The sequence below is a fragment of the Pristiophorus japonicus genome, chromosome 8 (genome assembly GCF_044704955.1).
Source record: "Pristiophorus japonicus isolate sPriJap1 chromosome 8, sPriJap1.hap1, whole genome shotgun sequence".
Classification (NCBI taxonomy): domain Eukaryota; kingdom Metazoa; phylum Chordata; class Chondrichthyes; family Pristiophoridae; genus Pristiophorus; species Pristiophorus japonicus.
The window spans coordinates 232,251,115-232,269,760 of NC_091984.1; positions in this window are offsets into that span (position 1 = coordinate 232,251,115).

Below are 18,646 nucleotides of genomic sequence, written 5' to 3' on the forward strand. Positions count from 1 at the left end.
CTGTTTGTGGGAGCTTGCTGTGCGCAAATTGGCTGCTGCATTTCCCACATTACAACAGTGACTACACTCCATTGGCTGTAAAGTGCTTTGGGATGTCTGGAGGTCGTGAAAGGCGCTATATAAATCCAAATCTTTATTTTTTTTTTAAACAAACATGGCAGCCAATTTGGGTACAGCAAGAAACCACACCAACAGTAAATTAAATAAATGACCAGGTAATTTATTTTGATGAGGGATGCACGTTGATCAGAATTCACCTGCTCTTCTTCAAACAGCACCTTAGGACCTTTTACGTCCACCTGAGAGGACAGACGGGATCTCGGATTAACGCCTTATCCGAAGTCGGCACCATCTGACAGGTCAGTACTGGGACTGAATTCTCATCTTAGATTTTGTTCTGAGGTTGCTGGAGTGGACTTGAACCCCACAACCTTCTGACTCAGAGGCAAGAGTGCTACCCACTGAGCCAAACTGGGTACCATTATACATACCTGTCTAGATCACAATTGACACAGCTGCCACTCTTTGACAGCTCAGTATGTGTCACTGAACCACAGGTACCAAGAAGTTGCTAGGACCTGTACTGAGTTACCTAATCCCAGCAAAAACAGACTGCCTTAAGATAAACGCGTGCAAATTGGCTACAGGTATTATCAAAAAGAAAAAAAAGACTTGCATTTATATAGCGCCTTTCATGACCACTGGACGTCTCAAACACTTTACAGCCAATGAAGTACTTTTGGAGTGTAGTCACTGTTGTAAAGTGGGAAACGCAGCAGCCAATTTGCGCACGGCAAGCTCCCACAAACAGCAATGTGATAATGACCAGATAATCTGTTTTTAGTGATGATGATTGAGGGATAAATATTGGTCAGGACACCGGGGATATTTGCCCTGCTTTTCTGCAAAATAGCGACCATGGGATCTTTTACTTCCACTTGAGAGAGCTGACGGGGCCGCAGTTTAACTCCTCATCCAAAAGCTGGCACCTCCGACAGTGCAGCACTCCCTCAGCACGGCTGTGGAGTGGGACTTAAACCGACAATCTTCTGACTCAGAGGCAAGGGTGTTACACACGCAGCCAAAGCTGACACTGTGACGTCCCTTCATTAAGTTGTAATGGTAATAGTATGTGCCTCTTTAAACTTCATGTCTGCGGCACATAATTACTAATTTACAAAGAACACTTTCTTTTCCTCTGCTCTGCTGTAATCTACCATACTCGTGTGAACATCAGCAAATTGGTTGCCTCAGATATGAGCTGTGATCTGGATTGATGTGACTGGTTGGCCCTGTGTGTTGAATTAGAAGAGGCTTTCCTGCCCAACACCTAGAATTCAGTTCCCAACAGCCCAGGGAACTACTCATTTAAAAAAAAAAATCCATTCTTGACATATGGGCGTCACTGGGAAGGCCATTATTTATTGGCCATCCCTAGTTGTCCTTGAGAAGGTGATGGTGGATCTCCTCCTTGAACTGGTGCAGTCCTTGTACTGAGGGTGCTCCCATGATGGTGTTAGGTAGGAGATTCCCCGATTAATTGGAGTATAATTTTTATTTATTCACTCACGAGATGTGGGCATCGGTGACAAGGCCGGCATTTATTGCCCATCCCCAATTGCCCTTGAGAAGGTGGTGGTGAGCTGCCTTCTTGAACCGCTGCAGTCCGTGTGATGAAGGTGCTCCCACAGTGCTGCTGGAGAGGGAGTTCCACGATTTTGACCCAGCGACGATGAAGGAACAGCCGATATATTTCCAAGTCAGGAAAGTTTGTGACTTGGTGGGGCATCTTCTTTCAATAATATCAGTTCTTAAAAACACCTCAGTCACTGATGCATTCAACACCTTACTAAGACTATCAATGATACATATAACTATGAAAGCAGAAAGGGAAAGTTTGCCTGACCCAAACATCTCTCCTGCAGAGATTATGCTTCGTAGACTAAATAGGTTCAAGGAGTCTGAAGTGGAGTTTCAATATCAAATCCTTCTAGTTTCAAAAGGCACAATGGTCTATCAGCAGCAACTGCCCCTCGAGGCTGCTCCGCCATTCAATAAGATCATGGCTGATCTGCTACCTCGACTCTATTTTCCTGCCCGATCCCCAGTGTCCATGCTAAGGCAATATCTGGGGCCAAATCTGTTCACCCTGCACAGGCAAGCATTTTAACTCTTGTGGCTAGAAGCACTGGAGGAGCTGATGTTAGGGCACAAGTTCATGCCAACTTTTATTTAAAGCTGGTGAAGTAATTTCATGGTGGTGAAGTTCTACGCAATCTGATGATGCATGTCATCATATGAGAATATCAGTTGAAATGGACACTCAGTGCTGGCCATTGTCCATTTCCTCCCCTACCCCTATCCTCCCCATTGCTGTATGGCTAGTATTAATGAGTGGTAAACCAACTTTAAGCCCAAGTTGGCTTTTCCTTTCAATCTTAAATTGGCTGGAATAAAAATAGTAATGAGTTCTTTCACTTTTTGTTTTACACATTCAGCACAATGGTGTGTACTATAGAATATTATAAGATAGAGAGACTGGTTTTGGTATTATACAGGGTGGATGTTACAATTTGTGTCATCTCCAGCAGTCTTTACTCTGGGTCACAGCGAAATGGCAATGTCTGTTAGCAGATCCATATCTCCAATGTCTGAAACTTGTGTGAGTTAGATAGCGTGTTACAAGACTGACAATTATGTTTATCTCTGCAGGTCAGGTTGGTAGCCCACTCCAAAAAGGTGAAAAATGCCATGCTGTCTAACCAGATAATTCAGGCTAAAACTTGTAACCAGATTTATCCACAAAAATATAATTACATAGAAGCATAAGTTGACCCAATAATCAGCAGTGCAATGCTTGATTTATATAAAACTATCCCCAAAATTAATTAAAAGTCCAAAAGCTTAATGTCCTTTCCAGAATCTTTAAACTGAGTCTTTGATGACTGTAATATATTGAGCCCCTCCCACTGTTGTATCATTGACACCACTCGTCAAACAGGCAATTGGAGGAAAACTAATAGCATTTATATTAATCAAAGAACGCCGCAACACCTTCGAACAAAGAAGTTCTTTGGCTGCCACTCATGTTATTAATCAACTTCGTCATTTAGGTAGATAGCAGACAACTGGTAACTTCTAGTAGTTTCATTGTTTTCAGTGCCTGATTCGTATATCAAGTAGCTTGGTTCCAAGAACAACAGTACAGTTTCCAACAAGTACTTACATGTTTTGCATTTAACCTTTCAAACAATTTCTGCTGCAGTAATCGGTGGGCGTATATAACGATTTCATAGGAACATAGAAACAGTAGGCCATTCAGCCTCTCAAGCCTGTTCTGTAGATCACAGCTAATCTGTACCTCAACTCTATTTGCCAGCCTTTGTTTTATATCCCCTGAAACCCTTACCCAACCTAAATCGATTGATCTCAGTCTTGAAAGCTCCAATGGTCCCCCAGCATCCACAGCCTTTTGGGGGAAGAGGGTTCCAGATTTCCACTAACCTTTTGCGGAAAAAGTGCTTCCTGTGTCAGCTGTGGCTCAGTGGGCAGCAAAAAGGTTGTGGGTTCAAGTCCCACTCCAGAAACATGAGTGCATAAATCCAGGCTGACACTCTAGAGCAGTGCTGAGGGAGCACTGCAGAGTCGGAGGTGCTATTTTTTGGATGAAATGTTAAACCGAGGCCCCGTCTGTTCTCTCAGGTGAATGTAAAAGAACAAAGAGCGGGGGAGTTATCCCCGGTGTCCTGGCCAATATTTATCCCTCAATCAATATAATAAAAAAAATAGATTAGCTGGTCATTATCACATTGCTGTGTGTGGGAGCTTGCTTGTGCGCAAATTGGCTGCCATGTTTCCTACATTATGACAGTGACTACACTTCAAAAGCACTTCATTGGTTGTAAAGCATTTGAGACGTCCGGTGGTCGTGAAAGGTGCTATATAAATGCAAGTCTTTCTTTCTTTCCTGATTTCAATCCTCTGCTGCCTTTCATCTGCGATCGGTTTTCATGGCAATGTATAATCCTGGTTCCAATCCCAGCTATCCCATTGCAGCCACCAAATTCTGACAATTAATTTTACAATTCAAGCTTTGCCTTGTAAATGCTTGTGCTCAACACAAAAGCCAATGATTTTAAGCAAGCCAACGCTTTCTATGAACTGAAGGATGACTCTGTATGCAAAGTTATCGGGGATAGAGATCCCTGACCATGGATCTGTTTATTGTTTCGCAATTGAAACTACGCACCCATGTAACTTCATAGGACTTCAAGTAATGCCAGCCACTTCTGTAACAGACTAAATCGCTAAACAGGGATTATTCACAGATAATCATTTATGGAGCAAGCAGCAACAGTGCGTTTTTAAAGTTAGCCCCAGTAACACAGCAACACTCCAGTTGAGTTCCTTTGATTGGCTTTCTTTGTCAGCCATGGCTCAGTGAGTAGCACTCTTGCCTCTGAGTTACAAGGTTGTGGGTTCAAGTCCCACACCATGGCACAAAAAATTCTAGGCTGACACTCCTGTGCAGTACTGGGGGAGCGCTGCACTGTCAGAGGTGCTGTCTTTTGGATGAGATGCTAAATTGAGGCCCCGTCTGGTCTCTCGGGTGGACGTAAAAGATCCCAGGGCACTATTTTGAAGAAGAGCAGGGGAATTATCCCTGATGTCCTGGCAAATATTTATCCCTCAATCAATATCTCAAAAACAGGATTATCTTGTCATTATCAAATTGCTGCTTATGGGAGCTTGCTGAACGCATAATGACTGCCATGCTTCCTGCATTACAATAGCGACGACACTTCAAAAAGTACTTCATTGGCTGTAAAGTGCTTTGGGATGTCCTGAAGTCCTGAAAGGTGCTATTCTGTGAGGGTTGTAAATCTTTGGAATTCTCTGCCCCAGAGAGCTGTGGAGGTTGGGTCATTGAATATATTTAAGGTGGAGATAGACAGATTTTTGAGCGATGAGTTATGGGGAGCGGGCAGGGAAGTGGAGCTGAGTCCATGATCAGATCAGCCATGATCTTATTAAATGGCGGAGTAGGCTCGAGGGGCTGAATGGCCTACTCTTGCTCCTACTATTTTTGGAGTGTAGTCACTGTTGTCACGTGGGAAACGTGGCAGCCAACTTGCGCACAGCAAGCTCCCACAAACAGCAATATGATAATAATCAGATAATCTGCTTTTGTTATGTTAATTGAGGGATAAATATTGGCCAGGACACCGGGGATAACTCACTTGCTCTTCTTCAAAATAGTGCCGCAGATCCTTTACGTCCAACTAAGAGGGCAAGCAGGGCATCAGTTTAACTTCATCCAAAAGACAGTACCTCCAACAGTGCAGCACTCTCTCAGCACTGCACTGGGAGTGTCAGCCTAGATTTATATGCTCAAATTCCTAAAGTGGGACTTGAACCCACAATCCTCTGACTCAGAGGTAAGTGTGCTACCCACTGAGCCACAGCTGGTACCATTTTCATATGGTCATGAGCCATAGGAAACACAGGCTTATATATTCTAACTAGCCAGCATCAGTGTAATAAATTCTATGGTGCCTACAATGTTCACCAGCTATGAAATCTGAAAGAAGTATTAAAACACACAGGGTTCTCCAGATCTGTTGATGGTTGCCTAGTTGTCAGCCCCAAAGCAGCCATTCCATCTCTTCAAACAGTTCCCCCTGCTATGCCCATACTGTCTGAAGTTGCCTGTGCTGTGCATGACTGCTCCAACTACCGTCCTCGCTTATTAATCATCTACATGCTACTCCTCAGCATCATCATCCACAGCATGGGGTCAGCCTTCCCATGTATGCTGTTCACATTGACCTCTACTTCTGCACCACCACTGACTAATTGCTCCAATATCCGATTGGCTTTCCAGCATTGAGTCTTGAACAAGCTGAAATTGCCATCAGCATAACCAAAGTCATAGTTCTTAGTGCCCTCCCGTACCTATGAGCCACTGATTCCTGCTCTATTGACCTCCTCAGGCTAAGCAAAGTGGTGCACAACCTCAGCACTACCCTGACCGCACCATCCTGCCCCACCTCTAGGACATGGCCACTTATGCCCCTGTCGCACTCCCTCCATTGCTGAAATCTAAAACTGTGCCTTCACCGCTTATAGAACCGAATACTCAAAAAGTGGTTCTTACCAGTCTCCCCCTTCTTCGCCCTTCATGGACTCCAGTTAACCAAGATTCTAAAGTCCGAGTCCTTCCTCACACAAACCCGCATGTACATCAGCCCTTTCCTTGCCAAGTTCCCCAGGCTCTACATCCCCCAATGTATCAACGTCAAGTTCCTCCTCCTTATTTTTACATTTCTTTACAGTCTGCTCCACCAGATCTTTCTGGCTCTCAGGTTTGTCCAGAGTACGGCCCTACATAAGAACATAAGAAATAGGAGCAGGAGTAGGCCATTCGGCCCCTCGAGCCTGCTCCACCATTTAATAAGATCATGGCTGATCTGATCATGGACTCAGCTCCACTTCCCTGCCCACTCCCCATAACCCTTATCACTCAAAAATCTCTCTATCTCCACCTTAAATATATTCAATGACCCAGCCTCCACAGCTCTCTGGGTCAGAAAATTCTATAGATTTACAATCCTCACAGAAGACATTTCTGCTCACCTCATACATAGCTCACAAGCAGCTCAATTCTATTTCTGCTTGTATTTTTTTAAAGCTCACTGGTTTGTCCAGTTAGAATTTCATGGGACTGGAAGTAGCAGGAGTTTTTCTTTACTAAGGTCTTTAGGGAAGGAAATCTGCCGTCCTTACCCGGTCTGGCCTATATGTGATTCCAGACCCACAGCAATGTGGTTGACTCTTAAATGTCCTCTGAAGTGGCCTAGGGAGCCACTCAGTTGTACTGCAGCGGTTCAAGAAGGTGGCTCACCACCACCTTCTCTCGGGCAATTAGGGATGGGCAATAAATGCCGGCCTTGCCAGCGATGCTCACATTCCAGGAACGAATGAAGAGAAAACAAGAGACTAGTGGATCAATCCTAAATCAGGGCACCCAGACCTATTAGTGTCCACAGCTTGAGATGTATTTAAGTCAATGGGGATATTAATTTAAATGTTATATGTGACTCACTGAGTTCCATGATATGCAGCCAACAAACACTTGGACAGTCTGCTCTAACCATGCGTCTCAGCTTGAACCTTCCAATCCTCCAGCTCAGGGTTACTGCCAATCCCTCACTCCCTCTGTTCCGTCACTGGCAGCCAATCTTTCAATCACTCGGACCCTGCTCTTCAGAACTCTGTCTCAATCCCACATGGCATTGCAGCAGCTCCTTTTGTCACTTGTTCACAGTGTCAGCTGTGGCTCAGTGGGCAGCACTCTCGCCTCTGAGTCAGAAGGTCATGGGTTCAATTCCTACTCCAGGGACTTGAGCACAAAAGAAATCTAGGCTGACACGGCAGTGCTGTGGGAACGCTGCACTGTTGGCGGTGCCGTCTTTTGGAATGGAGTATAAAAGCAGGGAATTCCTGCTCCAACTGTACAGGGCGTTAGTAAGACCACACCTGGAGTACTGCGTACAGTTTTGGAGGCAGTTCAGAAAAGATTCATGAGGTTGATTCCTGAGATGAAGGGATGTCATATGAAAAGAGGTTGAGCAGGTTGGGCTTATACTCATTAGAGTTTAGAATAATGAGAGGTTATCTTATTGAAACATATAAGATTCTGAGGGGGCTGGACAGGGTAGATGCAGAGAGGATGTTTCCCCTCATGGGGGAATCTAGAACTAGGGGGCATAGTTTCAGAATAAGGGGTCGCCCATTTAAGACAGAAATGAGGAGGAATTTCTTCTCTCAGAGAATCGTGAATCTTTGGAATTCTCTACCCCAGGAAGCTGTGGAGGCTGGGTCATTGAAGATATTTAAGGTGGAGATAGATTTTTGAATGATAAGGGAGTCAAGGGCAGGGAAGTGGAGCAGAGGCCAGGATCAGATCAGCCATGATCTTATTGAATGGTGGAGCAGGCATGAGGGGCCAAATGGCCTACTCCTGCTCCTATTTCTTTTGTTGTTATGAGACATTAAACCGAGGACCCATCTGCTCTCTCAGGTGGACAATCCCATGGCACTATTTTGAAGAAGAGCAGGAGAGTTATCCCCGGTGTCCTGGCCAATATTTATCCCTCAATCAACACAACACAAAAACAGATTATCTGGTCATTATCACATTGCTGTTAGTGGGAACTTGCTGTGCGCAAGTTGGCTCTGCATTTTCCACATTACATCAGTGACTACACTCCAAAAGTACTTCAGTGGCTGTAAAGTGCTTTGAGATGTCCGGCAGTCGTGAAAGGTGCTATATAAATCCTAGTCTTTCTTTTTTAAAATAATCTGCCTTGTTGAACTTGCATGCAGAGCCCACATCTTGTCTTCTCTTCCCAATGTATAGATACTGTAAGTCACAAACAGGAGCAACCTGTAGGAATTAACTGGCAATGTTCGCTAAGAAGAATAATGGGGGGGGGGGGGGGGGTTATTTGAGTCAAAACAGTCAACAATTAATTAATATTAATGGCGCATTCTATAAATGGAAGGAGCTGGGTTTTTTACTGCTGTTACGAATGGATCAGTCCTAAATCAGAACAAATAGACTGGCCACAGTTCCAATCTCCATATTATACAAAGGATATAGAGGTGCAAACAAAGATTTCCAAGAATTATACCAGAACTGAGAGGCTACAACTATCAGGATAGATCTTGGCTGATCATTTTTGCAACTTCAGTACCCCATTCCTGTTTTCTCTCCATGCCCCTTGATCCCTTTAGCCATAGGGGCCACATCTAACTTCCTTTTGAATTTTTTCAACGAACTGGCCTCAACAACTTTCTGTGGTAGAGAATTCCACAGGTTTACAGTTCTCTGAGTGAAGAAGTTTCTCCTCATCTTGGTCCTAAATGGCTTACCCCTTATCCTTAGACTGCGACCCCTGGTTCTGGACTTCCCCAACATCGTGAACATTCTTCCTGCATCTAACCTGTCCAATCCCGTCAGAATTTTATATATGTTTCTATGAGATCCTCTCTCATTCTTCTAAATTCCAGTGAATATAAACCTAGTCGATCCAATCTTTCTTCATATGTCAGTCCTGTCATCTCGAGAAGGCTAAAGTCTTCCTAATAGAAGTCTTTAAACTGATGAAGGGGTTTGATAGGGTAGACATAGAGAAGACATAGTAGAAAACTAGAGGTCATAAATATACGATAGTCGCTAATAAATCCAATAAGGAATTCACGAGAAACTTCTTTACCCAAGAGGGAAAGAAAAGAAAGCCTTGCATTTCTACAGCGCCTGTCACAACCTCAGGACATCCCAAAGCACTTTACAGCCAATGAAGTACTTTTGAAGTGCGGTCACTATTGTAAACGCGGCAGCCAATTTGCAAGTTCCCATAAACAGCGCTGTGATAATGACCAAATAATATGTTTGTCTAGTGCTGTTGATTGAGGAATAAATATTGGCCCAGACACCAGGGAGAACTCCCCTGCTCTTTTTCGAAATAGTTCCATGGAATAATTTACATCCACCTGAGAGCGCAGATGGGGGTCTCGGTTTAATGCCTCCTCTAAAAGATGGTACCTCCAACAGTGCAGCACCTCCTCAGTACCGCACTGGAGTGCCAGTCTAGATTGTGTGTTCCAGTCTCCAGTGGGACTTGAACACACAGCCTTCTGACTCAGAGGCGAGAGTGCTACCAACTATACAGGCTATTGGTGAGGCCACACCTAGAGTACTGCATACAATTTTGGTCTCCTTATTTAAGGAGGGATATATTTGCATTGGAGACAGTTCAGAGAAGATTCACTGAGTTGATTCCGGAGATGAGGGGGATGACTTATGAAGAAAGGTTGAGTAAGTTGGACCTATACTCATGAGAGTTTAGAAGAATGAGAGGTGATCTTATTGAAACATATAAGATACTGAGGGAGCTTGACAAGATAGATGCAGAGAGGATGTTTTCCCTCATGGGGGAATCCAGAACTAGAGGGCATAGTTTCAGAATAAGGAGTCACCCAATTGAAACTGAGATGAGGAGGAATTTCTTCTCTCAGAAGGTTTTAAATCTGTGGAATTCTCTGCCCCAGAGAGCTGTGGAGACTGGGTGATTGAATATATTTAAAGTGGAGATAGACAGATTTTTGAGCGATGAGGAAGTGAAGGGTTATGGGGAGCGGGCAGGGAAGTGGAGCTGAGCCCATGATCAGATCAGCCATGATCTTATTGAATGGCGGAGCAGGCTCGAGGGGCTAAATGGCTGACTCCTGCTCCTATTTCTTATGTTCTTATGTTCTAACTGAGCCACAGCTAACACCAGAGATTGGTTAGATTGTGGAACTTGCTATCACATAATGTAGTTGAGGCAAATAGCAGATGAATTTAAGGAGAGGCTAGGTAAGTATGAGGGATTAAGGAATAGAAGATACGCTGATAGGGTTAAATGAAGTCGGATGGGAGGAGGCTCGTGTGGAGCAGTTGGCAAATTTTCAGTACTGTAAATTCAGTTTAATGTAATAATACATTGACACTCACACAAGCTTACCCTTGATGCAGAGCAGAAACTCCTCTGCAACAACACTAAACTTGGGAGTGTAAACAGGGAGCAAAGAGCCAAACAGACTTGAAAGCAAAGTGGAGCAAGACTCTCTCTTCATCCTGGCATCAGATCAAGTGCTTCAGGCTGCAGTTACATGAGAAGGGCAGCAGTTGTGCCCCAAAACTAAACCTTTTCACACCAAGTAGTGCAAATACAGAAAATGCAGGAAATCTCAGCAGGTCAGGCAGCATCTGTGCAGAGGAAGCAGAGTTAACGTTTCGGGTCGATGACCCTTCGTCAGAACTGGAGAGTGTTTGAAAAGAACAGATTCTTAATAAGCAGTGAAAGAACAAAAGGGAAGATCTGTGATAGGCTGGAAGACAGGAGAGATTAGAGAGACAAAAGGGATGATGGGCCAAAGTCAAATGCTAATGCCAGGAGTTAGAAAAACATTAGTTGAGATAGGGTGTGACACAGCCCAGCTGTGTCTCTTTTCTCTTGAAAAAAGAAGGCTGAGAGGGTGACCTAATCGAGGTCTTTAGAACTATGAAAGGTTTTGATAGAGTGGATACAGAGAGAATGTTTCCACTTGTGGGGAAGAGCATAACTAAAGGCCATCGATATAAGATAGTCACCCAGAAATCCAATAGGGAATTCAGAAGAAACTTCTTTACCCAGAGGTGGTGAGAATGTGGAGCTCGCTGCCACAGGGAGGGATTGAAGCATTTAAGGGGAGACTAGACAAGCATGAGGGAGAAGGGAATAGAGGGTTGTGCTGATAAAGTTAAAGGAGGAAAGACGAGAGGAGGCTCGAATGAAGCATAACAACAACAACTTGTATTTATATAGCACTTTTAACTTCACAGGAGTATTACGTGATAAAAATTTGACATCGAGCCACACAAGTAGAAATTAGGGCAAGTGACCAAAAGCTTGGTCAAAGAGGCAGGTTTTAAGGAGCGTCTTGAAGGAAAAAAGAGAGGTCGAGAGGCAGAGAGGTTTAGGGAGGGAGTTCCAGAGCTTGGGGCCCAGGCAGCTGAAGGCACGGCCACCAATGGTTGAGCGATTAGAATCAGGGATGTTCAAGAGGGCAGAATTAGAGGAGTGCAGACATTTCGGTGGGGAGGGGTGGGGGGGTGGGGGAGCTGGAGGAGATTACAGAGATAGGGAGGGGTCAGGCCATGAAGGGATTTGTAAACAAGGATGAAATAAAAACCAGCATGGACTGGTTGGGCCGAACCGCCTGTTTCTATGCTGTTTTTTCTATGTAACCCTATGTAGAATGAGCAGTGCATCATCATTCCAACAATAAATCATTGTTAACACACACCTGGGACTGGACGCTGTCAGTCAAAGCTTCAAAGAATTGCCATTTCTTCCCTCGCTTCCCTTTATTGACTTCCCAATTTACCTCAAATGATTCTCAGCACTTCCTTGCTCATTATGTTTTGGTAAATCTCTGCCTACATCTGTTTGCAATATTAAAAGCATTCGATTTATCACAGAATGGACGGAAACCCCATTAAACGCCTGTTCTGTTGCAGAGGTCTGAGTCAGTGATGGGACTCTCAAGGTCGCCACAGCAGAGCGGACTAACTTTTCCACGACTGGGCCGCTCCGAATTTTATTTTTATTTTGAAGCCCGTAAGTCGCGCCTTTGATTTGATTTCCTTTCCTGTAAGTTGCTAGTTACTGTACACCAGATGCAACTGGGGGGGGGGGGGGGGGGAAGAGAGACAGGCAGACATATGGCTGAAAGCACGCAAGTCAACAGAACAACAACGGATACCAGGCATCCCAGTAATATTCACCTGGGAGGAAAGGCTGAAAAATAGCCACTCCTGCAATCTCGCTGGTCAGCGCCATAACAAATACTCCACTTCAAAGCAATTCAATGCGTGCAAAGGCTTGGCGATGTGTCTCAGGGACATGGTGCAGTGCATCATCGCAAGTCTTTGTACGTGGCATAATACAATACAACATGCTCACTATTAATAAGTATATGGACGTATACAGATTTACCATTTACTGTCCGTCTATGTCATATTTATTATGCAAACCGTGTTGATATTCTGGTTTATTTATATTATATCCACATGTTTCTATGCGGGATGTGTTCCCATATAGTTTTTAAAAAATATATTCGATAGATAGATAATTAGATAGAATTAGTCCCGCACTCCATCTCTTTCCCCATAGCCCTGCAAGTTTTTCCTGCTTTACTACGTTAAAGGCGCTATATAAATAAAAGTTATTATTATTTTATTCTACCATATCCAATATTGAACGTTGGAAGAGGTAGATGGAGCAGCAGAGAATGGGGAGGGAACGATAAACTATCCATTCAAACGAATCCCTGGTATACATGTAGCAGAAGGAGGTATATAACAGGAGAGGGGAAGTATTGGGTTTGTTAGGAGTATATGCTCCAATGGGATGGGTAGACATATCCATTCTGGTACCCTGGTGCCTTCTCAGACAGCTCAAATAGAATATCACCAGTCTGCATATCCCCTCCATCACCAAGACTGCCTACTTCCACCTCCATAACATTGCCCGACTCAGCCCCTGCCTCAGCTCATCTGCTGCTGAAACCGTCACTCATTCCTTTGTTACCACTAGGAACATTATGCAAACTGTGTTGATATTCTGGTTTATTTATATTATATCCACATGTTTCTATGCGGGATGTGTTCCCATATAGTTTTTTTTTAATATATTCGATAGATAGATAGATAGATAGATAGATAGATAGATAGATAGATAGATAGATAGATAGATAGCTATCTATCTATCTCCTGGCCGACCTCCCATCTTACACCCTACATAGACTTGAACTCTGCTGTCTGTATCCTAACTCACACCAAATCCCCTTCATCCTTCTCCCCCCAGCCCCCACCCCCCCCCCCCCAACACCACGTGCTTCCTGTCCGACAACACCTCAATTAAAACATTTGCATCCTTGTTTTCAAATCCTTTCATGGCCTCGCGCTCTCTATCTCTAAAACCTCCTCCAGCCTTCGAGATCTCTGCACTCCTCCAATTCTGGCCTCTTGAGCATCCCAGATTTTAATTGCTCCACCATTGGCGGCCGTGCCTTCAGCTGCGTAGGCCCTAAGCGCTGGAACTCCCTCCCTAAACCTCTCTACCTTTCTCTCCTCCTTTAAGATGCTCCTTAAAACCTACCTCTTTCACCAAACTTTTGGTTAGCTGTCGTAATATCTCCTTATGTGGCTCAGTGTCAAATTTTATTTGATAATGCTCCTCTGAAGTGCCTTGGGACGTTTCATTACATTAAAGGCGCTATATAAATACAAGTTACAGTTGCAGCACATAATTTAACTACTGTAAAAAAAAAAGTCGGTTTATGGCGTTGCTGGCAAGGTCGGCATTTATTGGCCACCCGTAGTTGCTCCCTCTCCTCAGAGTTCACAAACAAACATACATTTAAGGCACTGAAATGTATAACAGTAAAAGGATGCAATGTTTAAACAATAGCTCCGTGTTGTTTGATACACAGTGTAGCCACCTCTAAATATTCAGAGTAAATATTGCAAAATTGCACACTGCTAAGGACCTGCATTTATATAGTGCCTTTCACATCCTCAAGAGGTCTCAAAGTGCTTTACAGCTGATGAAGTACTTTTGGAGTGTAGTCACTGTTGTAATGTAGGAAACACAGCAGCCAATTTGCGTACAAGCAAGCTCCCACAAACAGCAATGTGATAATGACCAAATAATGTTTTTTTTGCTAAGTTGATTGAGGGATAAATATTGGCCAGGACACTGGGGATAATTCCCCTGCTCTTCCTCAAAATAGTGCCTTGGGATCTTTTACATCCACCTGAGAAGGCAGAGATGCCTCGGGTTAACGTCTCATCTGAAATATGGCATCTCTTACAGTGCAGCACTCCCTCAGTACTGCACTGGAGTGTCAGCTTAGATTGTGTGCTCCAGTCTCTGGAATGGGACTTGAACCCACAACCTTCTCACTCAGAGACGAGAGTGCTATCCACTGAAGCCAGAGAAATTCTACATATGTATTCATGCATATACATACATAATCATATGAGGTGGACACAGTGATTTTCCTGACAGGAGTCTCGTTGAATCTATTGATTCATCAGTAGGGATCCAAGATTGCACCCAATTGCAAGGCTCCAGACCTGATTCCAGCTCCTGTATACTGCCCCTTGGGCATTAAACCATCCCTCCCTTTAAGAAAAATAAAAGAACTTGGGTGGGCATGAAATGAAACTGTAAAAATAAAAATATTACGGGTGCTGGAAATGTGCATTAAATTGTCTCCATTCAATATCAGTATTACAGTGTAGGTTGTTCCCCACCACAGCAAACAAAATTCAGAGTCCAACATAACATCGCGAGGAAGCGGTTTTTACGCGCTCCTCGCTCTCCGGTGGAGAATTTACAGAGCTTGAAACAACCTACCATTTCTATTTAAATTAGGGAGAATACATCACACTTCAAAAGTACCTCATTGGCTGTAAAGCACATCGGGACATCCTGAGGTCAAGAAAGGCAATATATTTCATTTTTTTAAAGAAAATAATATTTCAAATCTAGAGGGGGGAGAAAGAGGGGAGAGGGGGTAGAGGGAGGGGGAAGAGGGGAGGGAGAGGGGGGCAAGAGGGGAGTGAAGGGGAGAAGGGGAAGAAGGGGGGAGCGAGGGGAGGGGGAAGAGAGGGGGGGCAAGAGAACAGAGGAGGATTGTGATTTGCAACACCACAACCTGTCTGATTAAATATGTCCATTTGACCATTTGCTGGAATTCTTTGAGGATGTAACGAATAGGGTGGATAAAAGGGAACCAGTGGAACCAGAAGGCATTTGACAAGGTGTCAATAAAAGGTTACTGCACGATAAAAGTTCACGGGGTTGGGGGTAATATATTAGCACGGATAGAGGATTGGCTAACTAACAGAGAACAGAGAGTTGGGATAAATGGTTCATTTTCTGGTTGGCAACCAGTAACTAGTGAGGTACCACAGGGATCAGTGCTGGGACCCCAACTATTTACAATCTATATTAATGACTTGGAAGAAGGGACTGACTGTAACGTAGCCAAGTTTGCTGACGATACAAAAATGGGAGGAAAAGCAATGTGTGAGGAGGACACAAAAAATCTGCAAAAGGACATAGACAGGCTAAGTGAGTGGGTAAAAATTTGGCAGATGGAGTATAATGTCGGAAAGTGTGAGATCATGCACTTTGGCAGAAAAAAATCAAAGAGCAAGTGATTATTTAAATGGAGAAAGATTGCAAAGTGCCGCACTACAGTGGGACCTGGGGGGTACTTGTGCATGAAACACAAAAGGATAGTATGCAGGTACAGCAAGTGACCAGGAAGGCCAATGGTACCATGGCCTTTATTGCAAAGGGGCTGGAGTATAAAAGCAAGGAAGTCTTGCTACAGCTATATTAGGTATTGATGAGACCACACCTGGAATACTGCATACAGTTTGGGTTTCCATATTTACGAAAGGATATTTTGTGTATGTAGGCAAATGACTCCACGAGGTAGGATATGGTACTTAAACTTTGTAGACTGTAGTCCTTTATTTGCAGCTCCTCGTGTGAGGACACCAAGCTGTAAGCTTCCTATTATACTAGGTTACCTGCAGTGTGCAGGTAACCCTTAGGTCTCCAGCAGCAGCATGCTCTGGTGTACAGGTAAGGTGTGTACAGTGTAAAGGTACATTCAGTGTTACAGACATCATACAACAATACATGCATACATACTTGCTTTGGAAGCAGTTCAGAGAAGGTTCACTAGGTCGATTCCGGAGATGAGGGGGTTGATTTATGAGGAAAGGTTGAGTCGGTTGAGCCTCTACTCATTGAAATTCAGAAGATTGAGAGGTGATCTTATCGAAACGTATAAGATTGAGGGGGCTTGACAAGGTGGATGCAGAGAGGATGTTTCCACTGATGGGGGGAGACTAGAACTAGAGGGCATGATCTTAGAATAAGGGGCTGCCCATTTAAAACAGAGATGAGGAGAAATTTCTTCTCTCAGAGGGTTGTAAATCTGTGGAATTCGCTGCTTCAGAGAGCTGTGGAAGCTGGAACATTGAATAAATTTAAGACAGAAATAGACAGTTTCTTAAACGATAAGAGGTTATGATCAGATCAGCCATGATCTTATTAAATGGCGGAGCAGGCTCGAGGGGCCGTATGGCCTACTCCTGCTCCTATTTCTTATGTTCTTATGTAACATTCTCGGCACTTGCTCGCATTCTCATTTCCTTAGACAATCCGAGCAAACCAGCCACATGAAATCCACCGTCAACAGTTCCAGAAATCCACAGTTTACCTAACTAACCCGGTCAACAGTCTATGCACTTTTGTCTTGGTATCTGTCGGCCGATCTAATGAATGACAAGGTATTATTTGAAAAGTTGCAAGTCCTTACTGGGACATACTTACCGTGAACAAGTTGTTCAGATACAGTTAAGACGGTAAGGTTACAGAATCTTTATTTCACTCCTCTCTTACAACACACGTAGGCGAATTTATACACCGCACTGAACTTCAGTCACAGCACAATTCTAAACAAAAAGAGCGATTGCCAAATTAGTCATTCGAACCCAAGTCGCCAAAACAAGGGAGACATCGCTTGCAAAAAAAATATTCGGCAAAGAGCAGATGCATGTGCAGTAACTCGTTCCCTGCCGATTCCCCACAATATGCAGGAATATCGTGATCACTCCCCATCCAGGTTGTCATATTGATAACACGGGCGATGTCAATTCGACCAAACACTGATCTAGAATCTGTTCCCCCCACACCACCCCGCTTAAATTGTTCAAATGATTTCATCATTAAATGGTTAATCGATTCGCTCCCATTTCAGGAGCTGGTTGCATTTTGCAGACTCGACTCCACTTGTGGATTGTTGTGCTGGCGGGTGCTAGGTAACCGTTTAACACAAATACAGGTGTGTAAAATAAGCCAATGTTACTCACTATCAATCACTTGTCAGAGTCACAATCTGTCAGGCTGGTATTTCAAACTGCCCGTACAACCAGCAACACTCCCCATAGTCCTCCCCTCAGTTATTAGTAAGTTCATTTAATTGCTTTATTGGTCACTGTGAAATCATGAGCCCTGAAAGTCCGATGTCACGGATCCGTACGAAGTTTTTACGGACCCAGGAAAACATCGGAAAAGCCGGTTTTCAGCGCGCAATGCACATGCGCTGAAAATCGGCTTTTCCGATCTGTCAAGTTTCTAGCTTGACAGATCATCCACAGATCGGGAGCGAGGACTCTTGAAGGACAAGATTTCCGATATTTACGAATATCTTGTCCTGCAAATGTCCTTTAAAATCTTGCGCCAGAAAAAGCCGGCGCATGTGCAAGTGTTTAAAAATACACAAACATTTAAAAATAAAGTTATAAAAACACATTTTATTTTTTTAAACCCTCCCCACTACAGTAAGTTTATTTTAAGGCTTAATTAAAAAAACTTTTTAAAAAGTCGGGAAACTATTTTTTTTAATATCAACTTTAATTTAAATGAATGTAAAATATGTAGTTTATTTTCTATTTTTTTATTGTGTTTTGGGTGTTTGGGGGTGGGGGGGTTATCATTCATAGTAATAGGAGTTCAAATCTCATCACCATAGGCAGTCCCTTGAAATCAAGGAAGACTTGCTTCCACTCTTAGCATGAGTTCTTAGGTGGCTGTACAGTCCAATACGAGAACCACAGTCTCTGTCACAGGTGGGGCAGACAGTGGTTGAAGGGAAGGGTAGGCGGGGAGCCTGGTTTGCCGCACGCTCCTTCCGCTGCCTGCACTTGATTTCTGCACGCTCTCGGCGACGAATACTACACCTGATTGGCTGCTGTCACCAGATCCCGGCCTGCGCACGTCCCCACATGCACGCGCTGAGACTCGCAGTCATAGGAGGCCTCAGGCTCGGAAGTTCCAACAGGCGCAGCAGCAACAGGTAGGTGCGCATCTTTTTTTTCTTTTTCTGTCGTTTGCCCGCGGGAAGAGCTCGAACAGAATTTCAGGATCTTCAAATGCTTCCCGTTAACGCATACTTCTTTCAGGAA